Source organism: Rhinopithecus roxellana, chromosome 13, assembly GCF_007565055.1.
Source record: "Rhinopithecus roxellana isolate Shanxi Qingling chromosome 13, ASM756505v1, whole genome shotgun sequence".
NCBI classification, from domain to species: Eukaryota; Metazoa; Chordata; class Mammalia; order Primates; family Cercopithecidae; genus Rhinopithecus; species Rhinopithecus roxellana.
The window spans coordinates 17262330-17277897 of record NC_044561.1 but is presented as its reverse complement, the minus strand read 5'-3'; the positions used below and the strand labels follow the sequence as shown (position 1 = coordinate 17277897).

Sequence of the window (15568 nt, the reverse complement as noted above, 5' to 3'; positions counted from 1 at the left end):
CATCACCTGGCCACGGCGTCTGCACTCACTATAGCTGTTGGGCAGGGGGGTGGGCACCAGCTCCCCTGCAGGGCCGGCTCAGCAAAGTGAGGGAGGCTGATCCCAGAACCTCAGGTCATCTCTGTTCCTCCCTTTTACGGCGCAGAGGACATGCATTTAAGAGTTTCTCTGAAATGGTCTTGGAGTCCTCAGGCCCAAACTGTGTCCTGCCACTTATGGGGAGAGGAATTCTGGCCACGGCTGGGCAGTGTGAGGGCAGGAACTGTGCCCTTGCATTTCCTCTCATCATAGCACTCGGCCCTGGGCAGCCCGTCTTAGGCCCCATGAAGGTCTCATGAACACACCCTTTAGCTGGGCTCTAGTCAAGCTTGAGTGGGCAAAGGTTCCCTCCTCACCCTGTCCAGACTGTGGGACCTCACACTGGGAGAGGTATTTTCCCAGGGTCTGACCCAGGTCAGGGGAGGTGAGGGGTGTGCCTCTGCTCTGATCCGGTCTAGACAGGGTCTGCTCCTCCCGTGTGTGTGCAGGTGCACTCCCTTACGCCCACTGGATCCCTCTGGGCCCTCATGCTGTCTTCACTGTTGTGTCGCCAGGCCTCACACAGTGCCAGGCCCTTGTGCAGGGGCCCAGAAAGCGCCCATACATGAATGATTGGATCAGAACCGCCAACTTTTCTGCAAGGAAATACCTGGGGAGGGGAGTCATGTCTTCCTCATCTTTGTATCTCTAGAGCTGCACTATCCAGCATGGGAGTGTCCCTACCTGGAGGTGCTGTTTATAACTAATTAGTGCAGTTCATTAAAATAAAATGAGACATTCCATTCATCAGTCACACTGGCCACATTTCCGGTGCCCCAGAGAGTTATGTGCTGCTGGCCACCATATTCAACAGCAAAGAGAGAGCATTTCCAGTTGCACAGAACGCACTCTTGGGAAGCTGCTGGAATGGGGTCTCTTCATTGAACTCATCTAATTAAGAAGCCTGTGCATCAGAGTTGGAATTTCAGGTTAGTGAGACTGGAGGTGAGAGCTGTAATCCAATAGAAACGGGGAAGTGGGAAGATAAAGGCGGTAGATTTGGGATTGTGTTTAGAAACATTTATTTTTAATGCTGGAGGCTTTACTAGTAGCTTTATTTTATAACATTTTATATAAAAAATAAATATATAAATATAAAAAGCAGCCTAAACAAAGGCAGGCCTTGATGGACTGTTCTGGGCACTACACTTGGTGCGGTGGTAGTGTTTCCTTCCGTAGAAGCCCAGGGATCCCGGTAAGTTTCTCCTGGCTTCCTGGCCCTGTCCTCAGACTTCCTTATGGAAAGCACCCCGCACCTCTGTTGGCTTCTCCCAGCTGTCCTGCTCTGGCCCCCACCTTCTGAGGATACTGCCCCACTCATTCTGTGCTAATCATGTGTCTTGTGCTCAGAACATACATGGAGTAACTAGTTTCTTTCTTAAAACCTGATGTGAGGTGTGATTCCCATCCCCACCCACAGCACACTGCTAGGGTGCTGTTGACATTCTGTGTGTTGAACTGGGAGTTAGCAACAGACATGTTTATAGAAGTCATAAGGCTGTACACTTCCTATCTGTGCACCGTACCGTAGGTAAAATCAGCATCGATTTAAAGACAAAATATAGCAAGAACAAAAATTTTTTTTTGCCACAAAGCCAACTTTAGGCACAGGTTGATTTCCTCTGATTTCTACCCAATGTTTGAGGTAGAAAGAATGCCAGGTCTCCTACATACTCTTCCAGAGGGTAGATGTCCGGGGACTCATCCACGCTGCCTTTAACAGATCAAGAGACTCTTGACACCACCTCAGCAATGAACACTGCGGGGAAGGGGAATGAATCTCAGGCCAAAGGCTCCTGAGTGTGTCTACCAAAATCTGATGCCAATCTTCAGCAGAGTCTCGATTCAGAGATGTCTGGAAAAGCAAGCAACTGAAATCTCATGGTGGAATTTGCATGGGGTTGATAAGGACAGGACCACTGGCTGTTTAGGTGCTGCTGGGGTGAGCGGTGAGGAGGGACAGTGCCATTGGGTTCGTGGAGTGTACATTTGGTGACAGATAGGAGGCAGCCCTGGGTAGTCCTCAGGAAGGATCCTGGGGTGGGGGTCTCTAGGCTATGGCAATGGACAGATCCCTCTAAGAGGAGATGAACACTGCCCCTGCACCCACAGGGTCTAGGTAGGAAAGAGGAGTTTGTAGAGACTGAGCTTTGGTGAGGAAGGACGTGAGCAGGGAGGCGCCCGCTCTGTGTTGGAGCAGCCATTACCATACCTTTTCAGCCAGGCCCGAGTCCGGGCTGCTCAGACAGCTGCTCAGACCTTTAGTCCATAAAATCTTGAGAGCCTGTAGGTTTCTGTCACTGAGTCACCCAAGCACCAGCCCAGTAGGCCTCTTCCCCAGTTAATTCACCTTCACAGCTCATAACTTTGTCAGTTGCAGTGAAGCTATTCTTTGTGAGGTTGTGTCCTATGGGTGTGTCTGGCTTGTGAGTCCTGATCTCTGAGCCAGCTGGGAGTCAAGCAGGCCACTAGTCACTCAGGGTAGTCGCTGGAGCACTGGAAACCACCTTGAGGCAGCTCACGGTGTGAAGGTGCTGGGGGAGGAGTGACACAGATTTAGACAGCCTGGTTCTTCAAGGGACCTTTGTTCGGGGTCAGTTGCATCATATTTTGGGCAAGAGATTAAAATACTGAGGCAGACACCTGGGCCAGACACCTCCTGCAGGACATCACCTTTCCCCAAAGCAATCTTAGAGCAAGAGGATTTGGGAAATGGAGTGACAAGCCCTGGTTCAGGGGATCAGGGAATGATCTAGAGGACTCTAGGCTTGGGGATCTCTATCTCCAGGAAATCAAATAAATTCTTAGCTCAGGCCCATCCCTCCTCAGTTTTGTGGCTCTGGGAAAGTCACTTCACCCCTCCAAATTTCAGTGCCCTCAACTGTAAAATGTAAGTTACAGCCCAGCTCTGCCTACCCCACAGGGCTCATGTGAGGGTCACGAGATGACAGCAGATCCTCTTGAAAGGCTATAAGGCATCCTGCCCATATAAAGGCTGGAAACTGACCTTCCACATTGCATGACTTGTAGCCATCCAAGTTTCCTCTCTAGAGGCAGCCATTGCTACATGTCTGCCTCATTCCTCCAGACATTTCATGTTTGAACACTTCTGTAGCACTTAGGAGGTCATTCTTATTCAGGCTTAATCTGGATCTGCTTAGAGTAAGTTTCACAACATAATGCTAATAGGCAGGCCCCATTAACATCTCCATATCACATGGCAGGGAACTGAGCACAGAGAGGTTAAGTCACTTTCCCAGGGTCACACAGCTTCTAGCTGGTATCTGAGCCCAGGCCATCAGGCACCTTCCTTTTGCTCTGGGTCACTGAGCTCAACTGCCTTCTTGAATTGCCTCCTCTCATTAGAGTAACATCCCCATGCAATCAGCCCATTGTGTATTTTAAGTGCCGACCACACTGCAGGACCCCTCCTCCTAAGCCCAACTTTGACTCTGTCTCTCCCTAGGCCGCTGGTGACCACAAGTGTGACCTGGGAAAGATGAACACGGGCCCATGGTCTCCTGCCAGCAGCCTATCAACAGAGGTCTCTACTTGGAATGTATTTTTCTCAAGCTCATGGCTCATGGACACAAGAGATCATGAAAGATTCAAATCCAGGATATGTCAAAAAATTGATCTGGGGTCAAGGAAACTTCCTGCCTATCCCCAAAAGCATCTCAATCAGCATCTGAGCAACAGCAGGGGGAACCTCAGATATCAACTGCTGCCAGCTTCTCCACTGAAGGTGCTGAGGACCTGAAACCATCAGGAGATTGGAGTCATTGTTGTGGTTTATAGAGTAGGGCCTGAGTCTTGGTAGGAAGCGCCGGAGCAGGGAGCAGCCCACTCGGAGCTGGGGCAGTTACTACCCCTTCTCAGCCAGGCCTGAGTCCAGGCTGCTCGAGCAGCTGTTCTGGTCAATAGGCACTGAGAGCCTGGCAGCTTGTAGGCTTCACTCCCTGAGCTGCCCAAGCACCAACCCCACAGGCCACTTCTTCAGTTAAGGGATCTTAACTGCCCAGCACCCTGGTTTGGTCAGTTGAAGGCAAATCTGAATCTGAGTCCAACTGTCATGTGGGCAGTTGGCTAGGAACATTCCGCATTCCAGGTTAGTTGGGAGTCAAGGTGGCTACTGGTCATTCAGGGTGGTCGCCCGACCACAGGGAAGTCTCCCCACAAGGCAGCTACAGAGTAAAGTCGGGGGGAGACAGAGACAAATTTGGACTCCCAAGCCTTCAACAGGGCTTCATTTGGGTGAAAGTCTTGCATTTTGGGTAAGGGGTTGAAATGTAAAGCCGGGAGTTGAGTCAGGATTTTTTTTTCCTTCAGGTTCCAGGTGCTTCAGGAGGCACGGCTCCCGAAGGCGCAGACATGGCCAAGTCCAAGAACCACACCACACACAACCAGTCACGAAAATGGCACAGAAATGCTATCAAGAAACTCCTCTCCCTATTTAGACCCCCTAGATCCTCTGGTGTGGTCTATGCTGGGGAGATTTGTGACCTGACTCCTCTGTTCTGAGGGATTCAGGGCCAGGTCTCCCAGTTCCAGTGCAGGACACTCTACACACCCCACAGGATAGCAGAAGGCCCTCTACACAGCCACTCTGTTTCTGCCCTCCTCTGAGGAGCTCCAAGACAACAAAGTCACACTGCTGTGTCTCATCAGTGACTTCTCCTCAGGTGCCGTGATGGTGGCCTGGAAGGCAGACGGCACCGCCATCACCCAGGGCGTGGAGACCATCAAGCCCTCCAAATAGAACAACAGGAAGTACACAGCCAGCAGCTACCTGAGTCTGATACCTGACCAATGGTGGTCCCACAGAAGCTACAGCTGCCAGGTCACACATGAAGGGACCACTGTGGAGTTGACAGTGGCCCCTGCAGAATGCACTCAGGCCCCCGACCCTCACCCCATCCACAGGGACCTGGGAGCTGCAGGATCCCAGGGCAGGGGTCTCCTCTCTCACCCCAAGGCATCCAGCCCTTCTCCCTGCATCCAAGTAACCCTCAATAAATATTGTCAATTAGAAATCCTGTTCCATCTCATTATTTTTTATCTCATGTTCAATTTGCAACCTCCAGGAGAGGCTCTCATCTATCTGAGGCATCATCCAAAGAGGCCCTTCATTACCTGGTCACTCCTTCCCTCCATACTCCACTGTAGCCTGGAGCCCCGCATGGCATCTTGCTCAGGCCAGGCTGATCTTATGCCCTCCCTGATTCTGATGACAATGACCCACTATTCCTCTTCTGGTAGCCCCAGGATCCTCCTGAGAGAACCCAGTAGGCCTGGACTTTCTGCTGTCTATTCACAATCTGTCCTGGCTGCAACTTTCTCCTGCTTCATATCTAAAGTTGCCCATTAACCCCGAGTGCACTGGTTCCTTAAAGTGGGAAGCGGGATTTAGAGATCACACTTGGGCTGCTACTCACACAGCCCTTTTGGGTCAGACACTCAAAATGGACACGAGACCTTGCGAGGGTGACAGAGTCTTGCTTCCAACTTCTCCCTGGAGGTTGAGGCTGGAATTTCTTACTAACACCTGGCCAGACCCATCGCAAACTAAGACAACACCAGGGAGGATGGAAGGGAGAACCCTGGAGCTATGGTTGTGGTCAGACTGGACCTTCCCATGGCTGCTGAGACTCTGCGACAAGCTGTCCCTTCTCTGGGGCATTGGGGACACCTGAGGATGCCTCCCTGCTCTTACTTTGTGGTCACACCAAGAGATCAGGGTTGCAACAACCCTATAATATAGAGAATCCCTGTCCCCTTCTATGCCACTTCCCTCCTTAGGGAAGCAAACGCCCTCCCAGGAGCCCATTCCCATTCCTGGGCCACAAAGGGAAAACCTGATCCTGACATGCTTGGGCCTCTGCATTTCCAGATGTCCCGTCATTGCGTGTGTGGGGTTGACTGTCTCATCTCAGCCTGAGAAGGGCAGGCAGGGGTGTGGACACTCTGCCGAGCAAATGCCCGCCGGAGTCAGTGGTTCAGCTTTCCTGCATCACAGCTGCTGCTGGGGGCTGGGGAGGGGGGCATGGGGGTCCTAGGGAGTAGTTTTTATATGAGCCTACGTCACAGTGTTTGAAGTTCAGCAGACAGACCAAGCTGACTGTCCTAGGCGAGTCGCTTTTTCCCCTTCCTTCCCTGCTCTTGTCAAGTGTTTTTTTTTTTTTTTTTTTCCTGCTGGTTTTGATCTTTTTCTGTGACTTCTCACAGCCTGTGGCCTGGGTTTCCTTCTGGACCTTGGTTCTGAGAGGCTGACCTCTCCTCTCCCTATTTAAACCTCTGTATGCCTCAGCTGGTCACTGTGACCCCTTCACCTCTGACCCCAGAGGCAGGGCATTGAAATGGTGACCTCTTGAGACTCCTCTGTCTGTCTGCCAGGTGCATGTGGGTCCCCCAGACTTGCTCTGTTCTGTGTTCCTCTGTCTGGGCTCTTGACAGACCAGCTTTGCCTGTGGGGTGAATTGGGGCCTCATGTCATAGAAAAGAAAGTGATATTAAATCCAGTAACAGGTTAAAAAAAAATCCACTACCAGGTAAAAAAAAACTGGTTCTTAACATCATTAATCATCTCAAAACTGTAAATAAAAATCACCATCAGATACCACATACTATAATTAGAATATAACCAAAAACGAAACTACCATTTCATCTAGAAATTCCAATAGTGAGTATATGCTTCATGAAAATGAAATCAGTATATTGAAGAAACTACCATTTTATCTAGAAATTTCAATAGTGAGTACACACTTCATGAAAATGAAATCAGTATACTGAAGCGATAGCTGCCCTCCCAGGTTTAGGGAAGCACTACTCCCAAGAGCCAAGGTATGAAACCAACCTAACCTGTCCATCAACTGACAGAGCAATGAAGGAACCTCAGCACACAGACACAGTGAAATATGCCTCACCCTTAAAAATTCATGGCTTGATGTCATTTACAGCAACCCGGGATGATCCTGGAAGTCATAAAGTGAGTCAGCTAGGCAGAGAAAGACAAACACTGTATCATCTAAACCATGTGGAAGCTAAAACAAAGTATCTAATTGAAGGTGAAGGTACAATAGTGGTTAGCAGAGGCAGCAGGGAGGAGAGGGAAGGGGTAGTCATTGGTAATGGGTGCAGAGCTGCGGTTCCAGGGAAGGGATGAATTCTGCTGAGGCTTCTCCACAGCAGGGTGACTGGTGGTACCAATATGGCAGCTTCTTTTTCAGTAGAGCTAGAAAGAAGGACAATGAAGGTTCACAACACATAGAAATAAAAACTAGATATGGGAACAGATGTGAGGGACACCCTGATTTCATCATTCCTCAGTGTATACAAATAGGAAAAAATCCCACTGCACCCCCTAATTTTGGACATGTATTACAAAACAAAATTTTTTTTTTTTTTTTTTTTTTTTTTTGAGACAGAGTCTCGCTCTGTTGCCCAGGCTGGAGTGCAGGGGCGCCATCTCCACTCACTGCAAGCTCTGCCTCCCGGGTTTACGCCATTCTCCTGCCTCAGCCTCCTGAGTAGCTGGGACTACAGGCACCCGCCACCTCGCCTGGCTAGTTTTTGTATTTTTAGTAGAGACAGGGTTTCATCAAGTTAGTCAGGATGGTCTCGATCTGACCTCGTGATTCGCCGGTCTCGGCCTCCCAAAGTGCTGGGATTACAGGCGTGAGCCACCGCACCCGGCCTGCACAAAACAAATTTTAAAACTATAAATAAGCAATATTTTAGAAAGAAAAAAGAAAAGAAAGCCAGGCGCGGTGGCTCACGCCTGTAATCCCAGCACTTTGGGAGGCTGAGACGGGCGGATCACGAGGTCAGGAGATCGAGACCATCCTGGCTAACACGGTGAAACCCCATCTCTACTAAAAAAAAAAAATACAAAAATTAGCCGGGCGTGGAAGCGGGCGCCTGTAGTCCCAGCTACATGGGAGGCTGAGGCAGGAGAATGGCTTGAACCCGGGAGGCAGAGCTTGCAGTGAGTGGAGATTGCACCACTGCACTCCAGCCTGGGTGACAGAGCGAGACTCTGTCTCAAAAAAAAAAGAAAGAAAAAAAAAGAGCAACACACCACACCACCACAACAGAACAAATCATGTAAATGGAAGGGAACACAAATGAAAATGGCAAATAATGAAAGAGCTCTTCCTGCTGAGCCCTCCCTAAGGTATGGTGGCAGGGAAGTGGCCAAGGGGCACGAAGCTGGATGATATGTCAAGCTGGCTGCCCCAGACATGACTCCCTGTGACCCCAGATTCCTCTCCTGGGAATGCTAATCTGAGGTCTCCTGAGAAGAAGGCCTCCTTCCCACCGCTGTTGGGATATGGCCCGAGCCTTCAGCACAGTACCAGGTGTGGACAGGGATCAAGAGCACAAATTGGTTCCCCTGACTTGAGTCTCCAGAAGCCTCAGGTGCCTTCCCAGGGGCCTCAAACTTGTGGGGTTCACATGAAGCTCCCTGCCTCGGTCTTCCCAGCCCACATCAACCCTCACCTGCTGACATCTCCTCCTAAGGGAGCCTCCCCGCCACCCATCTCGTGGAACTCAGCTCTGGAGATTACAGCAGCCCACAGTGGCCCCAGGGCTGTCTCTGTGGGACTGTTAAATGCCACTTACCCCTGAGCTGAGACAGCAGGAGAGCAGAAGCTTGGACAGGGCCTTCCCAGCAACGGATGATCTGGTCCCCACAGCTCATCCAGAGGGGGACGCCCTTGCCAGTGTGGGCACTGGGGCTGCTCTGTCCAGCTCCCCTGCCCACATCGCTCGCACACGGAGCCTGGAGTCCCCAGCTGAGCACACAAGCGGATGCAGGGTGCTCTTCCCAGCCTGTGCAGCAGGCACCAGGGCTCTGGGCAGTACTGTCTAGTCTGACTCTGTCACTCAGCCCAGGTGAGGCGGGGGCAGAAGGAAAACCCCCAGATTCTTCAGATCCTGCCTGCTTGGCCTTTGGAGCAAGGTAGGGTTGGGACCTGGGGGCCTCAGCCCCCAATCGCTGACCACAGACCAACACCTCCCTACCCTAAGAGCGTCTTCTCTCTTCTTTTAGCACCAGAGTCACTCCTTCCCGAATGGCATTGGTGGGGGCCCCTCCTTGGTGCAGAGCTCACTCAGGTCCATCTCCCGCAGCCTCTCTCAGGGTTGCCACATGTGGGCCCCATCCTGGCCCTTGAGAGGGCCCACTGGGCAGTTGGGTGCAGACTGGAGTCCAAGGAATGAAATTTAGAGGAAATGCTCAGTGGTCCTGGCTACAGAAAATACTAAAAGTCGGCCGGGCGCGGTGGCTCAAGCCTGTAATCCCAGCACTTTGGGAGGCCGAGACGGGCGGATCACGAGGTCAGGAGATCAGACCATCCTGGCTAACACGGTGAAACCCCGTCTCTACTAAAAAATACAAAAAACTAGCCGGGTGAGGTGGCGGGCGCCTGTGGTCCCAGCTACTGGGAGGCTGAGGCAGGAGAATGGCGTGAACCCGGGAGGCGGAGCTTGCAGTGAGCTGAGAACCGGCCACTGCACTCCAGCCCGGGCCACAGAGCGAGACTCCGTCTCAAAAAAAAAAAAAAAAGAAAATACTAAAAGTCTCCATAACTCTGGAGAAAAGGGACATTTAAATGAAGAGGTTACGGTCAGCCTGAGCAAAGAATTACGCCTGTAAATGGTGGTGGGCCCCTATGATGTCCCCGACACTGGTAGCTTCTGCCCTGACACTCATGATCTCTACTTCTCCACCTACCAATACCTGACTGTCTCTCTGCAGAAATAGGGAGGACACATTCACCCTGTCCAAGTCATGTTTGGAACCATCTTCCTCCTTCCCTGTCCATGTCCATTCCCTAATTCACCATTAAACAGCAGTCAATCCCCGCAAGTCTTACTGTAATCTGTAAAACCTATATTAGTGATCGTATCAGCCTTTTGACTTGAAGGATAATATGTTTTGTAGAAATGTTTTCAGAATGCTCTGGACAATTAATTTTCTCTAGGCCAGATCACACTGCCTCCTCCATGAGAACCGGCGGCTTCACCTGTCAACCACATACCCAGTGCCTTAAATTATTGACCTTTGTATTTGCTGCCCTTATTCTCTGCAATCAGTCGGTTATGACAAACAACTTTCAAATACCTTTCTCCTGGCTCCAAAATTTACCATTGCTTTGCTTAAGGTCTCACCTCCCATGTAGGATGGAAAACATTCTTTCATCTAAGGCCCCCTCCTCCTCCTGGCCTTGGAGCCTCCTAATGTCCAGGACCGGCACTTCTGTCATCACATCGTCAGCTGCAGAGATGTTCTACCTGCTGTCAGAACTGGGCACAGTTAATTTACTTACAAACATGGAAAATAACAAAAGCCTGGAATCACGCTCTATATACTGAATTGGAGTAATAACATGTGGAAGCAGAAACATATTTAATATTGACCACTTGCATTGTCTTAATTATTATTTATTTGTTCCTGCATCAAGGTGGTAGAAAGGGGGTCATGGTGTCTGCCTTCAGAGACCCTCCACTCTAAATGAAGAAAAGTTCAATGAAGCAAACACGTGACATAAGGTAAAATAAGAATTGCTACTGCAAATAAGAGTCACATATTGCTACAAAGCATAACTATGCGAATTTGAAATAGGGAAGATTTCTCTTTTTTTTTTTTTTGAGGCAGAGTCTCGCTCTGTCGCCCAGGCTGGAGTGCAGTGGCCAGATCTCAGCTCACTGCAAGCTTCGCCTCCCGGGTTTACGCCATTCTCCTGCCTCAGCCTCCCAAGTAGCTGGGACTACAGGCGCCCGCCACCTCGCCCGGCTAGTTTTTTGTATTTTTTTAGTGGAGACGGGGTTTCACCGTGTTAGCCAGGATGGTCTCGATCTCCTGACCTCGTGATCCGCCCGTCTCGGCCTCCCAAAGTGCTGGGATTACAGGCTTGAGCCACTGCGCCTGGCCGAAAAGTTTTGATTTTGGAGGAAGAAACAGAATTAAACTAAAGTCAAGAGATATTTGGGCCTTGGAAGTAGAGGAGAGGCATGGGGTTGGCTTCTGTCCATTTGCTGAGCAACTGTTTTTCCTTTTCACAGTGGATATGACCTTGGATGGCGACACAGCCAACAACTTCCTCCTCATTTCTGATGACCTCAGGAGCGTCCGAAGTGGGCGCATCAGACAGAATCGGCAAGGCCTTGCCCAGAGATGTGACTTGTCCATTTGTGTCCTGGGCTCCCCTTGCTTTACCTGTGGCCACCACTACTGGGAGGTGGATGTGGGAACAAGTACAGAATGGGACCTGGGAGTCTGCAGCGAATCTGTTCACCGCAAAAGGAGGATCCAGCTGACCACAGAGCGTGGATTCTGGACTGTGAGTTTGAGGACTGGAGGCCGCCTCTCTGCCAGCACGGTGCCGCCGACTTTCCTCTTCGTAGACTGCAAGCTACAGTGAGTGGGGATTTTTCTGGATATGGGCATGCAGAACATTTCCTTTTTTGATACGAAAGGTGGTTCCCATGTCTATACATTCAGGAGAGTCTCTGCTGAGGAGCTACTGCACCCGTTTTTGCCTCCTTCAATTCTACCTAATGGTGATCAGGGTGTCTTGAGTAGCTGTCCTGTGATGAACTCAGGCACTATTGATGCTCCGGTCCATCCTGGGGAGGCCAGATAGGCCCCCACTGAAAAGAAAACAGGGTCAGAAAATTACTAGGGTGGGTAGACTTAGGAACTTTCTACTTGGTAAAAGCATTATACAAAGTCATAGGAGAAAAATATGGGACATTTCTATAATCTGTATTTAATCTAATTTGTTTAGATTATTGAATTCTAAGTATTATTGCCACCATCCAACCCATTGAGTCTTATGTTCACATCTTGTTTCCTATAGAAATGTCCTGTATCCTGGGATCAATTTCCAAATGCTTTACTTTTTTATTTCTGTAAGTTCAAATTAATGTTTAAATTATAGAAGTTATGAGGCAAATAAACATTTGGAGATCACCTAATGGATCATGTGATTTTCCAAATGATAGGAGTGCACTAGATTTTATTCACAGTAAAAGCATGAGTGTGTGTGCGCATGTGTGGTGCAAGTGTGTGTATTTGAACAGAGAGCTGGATAAATGCCTCTGTCCTATCCAGAACTGAAAAGACAAGTTGTCGCCATCATTGCTCAGTGTGGCTAAGATTTTCCTGGATGTGCGTTCATCTACATTAACAATGATAATTCCCCCAATTAGTTATTGTAATTATTAATTGTAATTGTTATAATTAATCTCTGTGCAGGCTAACAAAGCAAAAAAGATAACACACATTACTAATATCAGAAATAAAAGAGGGGCCATGTCTACCAAACTGTTGAGCATTAAAAGGATAATCTGGGACTGTTATGAATGACTCTATTGCCACAGTTTGATAACTTAGGTGAAATGTATCAATTCCTTGAGAGACATAATCTTCCCTAGGTCACACTAGGAACATACACAATCTGAACAGCCTCTGCCTATTAAGTGAATTAACATTAAGAACATTCCAAAAAAGACAACACCAGAACCAAATGATTTCTCTTATGAAATCCACCAGATTCTTATGAATCCCAACACATTTTCACAATATAATCCAAAAATTGTGCTCTCAGGTATGTACTCAGTTGAGATGAAAAGTTATGTCCACACAAAGCCTGCACAGGAATGTTTACAGTAGCTTTCTCTCTAACCACCCAAACTAGAAGCAAGATGTTCAAGAGGTGAATGAAAAAGTAACCATCTGTAAAACACAATACTATTCTGTGATTTAAAGGAGTTCTCCATCAAGGCATAGAAAAGACAATGGCATGTATCAGAAAGACTGTGAGGGCATGGCTTCACGTAGATGAGACTGTACAGAAAGGCAGCAGAGCAGGGTGACTAAGTATATCGATTAGTAAAATAAGTTCAGCTGAAAAAGATACATAATATTAGGTTGGTGCAAAAGTAATTGTGGTTTTTGCCATTTAAAGAATGGGAAAACCGCAATGACTTTTGCACCAACCTAATAAGTGACTCCAACTATATGACATTCTGGAAAAGGCAAAACAAAGGGGATGGTAAAAATATCAGTAGTTGGCAAGGTTGCTGGAGACGAGGACAGATTCATAAGTAAAGAAGAGGGAATTTTTGGAGCCGTGAGAGTATTCTTCATGAGATCAAAATGGTAAACAACATATTAAATATTTCAAAATTCATAGAAATGTAAAACAGGAAAAAACACTGTGAATGGTAGACTTTAGATACTAAAGTATCAATATTTGCCCATTAATTTTAGCAAATGTAACACAGTAATGTAAGATGGGAATACTAGGTGGGATTATAAGGTAGGGTGAGAGAATGGAATGATACGGGAACTTTGTGTATTACATGCTCGATTTTTATGTCAATCTAAAACTCTCTTGGTTAAAGAAATATAAAATTATAGCTCCACTGTTTCAGGGAGATCTCTTCACAATAATGTTCAACAATAGAGTAATGTCTAGACATTAGCTTGAAAGATTGTCTTACTATTAAATGTGAACCAAAATTGACTTTTAAATGTATATTTAATTTTGTGATTTCAGCAATACTTCTTGACTAGGCAAATAAAAATTTTGGCACATTTGAACATATGGCTTAACCTCCTCTGTAGCTTCTTCTAACATATGGGACACTGAATATAACCCACAATTGTTATTCTTAAATCAACTTAATAAATTTCCACGGTACCTTCATGTAGGTGCACCCGGTGGTTTGCCCAGAGTCCAGGTTGTGTCATGTGCCTCTTGGTGTAGACGCTGTATCTTCTTACAATCTCTATCAGAGAAGATCCTGGTTAATCTTTTTGCAGTGCAGAGAGCCACTGATATGTTACTGACAGAAAGACCAGAGGGAGAATTGCGATCACTGGTTCTGAGTTCTAACTTCTGATCCCATTGTTTACTGGCTTCCAAACAGGGTCATGTGAATCAAAGTTGGGTCTCAGGAAGATCATGGAGTTCAGTGAGCACTTTATACGTGGATTAGAAAGACTACGTGGGCGATGCCTTCACATAGATGAGGCGATACAGAAAGGCAGAGGGCTGGTGTAGTGGGGGCCTGGACCCCAGTCCCACTAGAGACACGAGGAAAGGTCACCCAATCCCTCGGTCCTCAGATCTCTGCACTGTCATGTTAAAACATTCATAGGGCCTACTTATTAATGTCACAGTGTGGGGCTAGAAAAATCACTACATGCAGGAGAATATTAAGAAAGAGCATCAGAATTTCAGTAGTGATATGTAAGGGTTTACTAAATGCCAGAAGGAATAAGCTGGACACTTAGTAGTGGCTGAACACGGAGAGGCTGTTTGGGTGGCTCCAGGCCAGTGGAGGATGGGTCCCTGTTCATCTTTTACGTGGGTGTGATGCCTTACAACTTCTGGAGGACATCTGCTATTATCTCCTGGAATTCCCACATCAGCCCGGCAGGGTGGGCAGAGGAGGGGCCGCTGCTCAGATTTTCCAGTGGAGGGCACTGAGTATCACTTAGAGATGGTGAGTGATTTGCAGAATCCCATTCCAATGAGTGAAGGATCTGGGGGGGAAATGAATTTGGTTCCCTAGAGACAGAGATTCCTGAACAACTGAGACCTCTGTATCATGCCCCAGATCACTGATCAGAGGGACCCCTTCACTCTCTTTCTCCAATCCTTTTATTCCAAGGTGTGTGGAAAGACAGAGTTCCTGCTCGGGAAGAGTTGCCTGAGATGAAGACAGGTCCCTAATTATAAAGCATTGTTTTTCTCTGCCTTTCAAATCTTCCACCCCAAATACGACACAGTTTCTTTTAAAGGATGTCATCTGTGGGACCTTTGGAAGCACAAATGCGTGGCCTTCCTCCCCCACTCCCTTCACCCCGTCAGCTGTCTCTCAGTAACTGTTTCCTCCGGTGACCACAGTGAGGGGCCAGTGTCTGCCTGTCTCCAAGACTGCTCAGGCTTATGCCAAACATCTATCACAAGCTGCTTCTGCAAGCAACAACTTCTCTCCTACTTATCAAACCTCAATAAGTACCTAATGCGAATTAACTGAAAAAGTGGCCATCTGGGCTGGTGCTTTGGTGGTTTAATGACTTTAGTCTGCCACTCCCACTTTCTCCTTGACTGCTGATCTGAGCCACCTGGAACAAGATGTGGCTAAGAATGGGCAGCACATGCACCAGCATGGCGTGTGCCCCTTATCAGCTCATTCTTTCCTCATCAAAGATCACTTTCTATTTTACAAACTCCACATTCATTCCTTGACCTTGCTGTGGCAAGGGACAGTCCCATCTCCTCTCAGACCCCTCTGGCCGGGTGCAGTGGCTCATGCCTGTAATCCCAGCACTTTGGGAAGCCGAGGTGGGTGGATCACGACGTCAGGAGATCGAGACCATCCTGGTTAACACGGTGAAACCCTGTCTGTACTAAAAATACAAAAAATCAGCCGGGCGTGGTGGCAGGCGCCTGTAGTCCCAGCTACTCAA

General features: G+C 48.2%; 1 pseudogene; it reads left to right on the top strand.

The window, feature by feature from the left end:
• Positions 1-8756: 8756 nt before the first annotated feature.
• On the top strand, positions 8757-11726 carry LOC115892827 (annotated as a pseudogene).
• The last annotated feature ends 3842 nt before the right edge of the window (positions 11727-15568 follow it).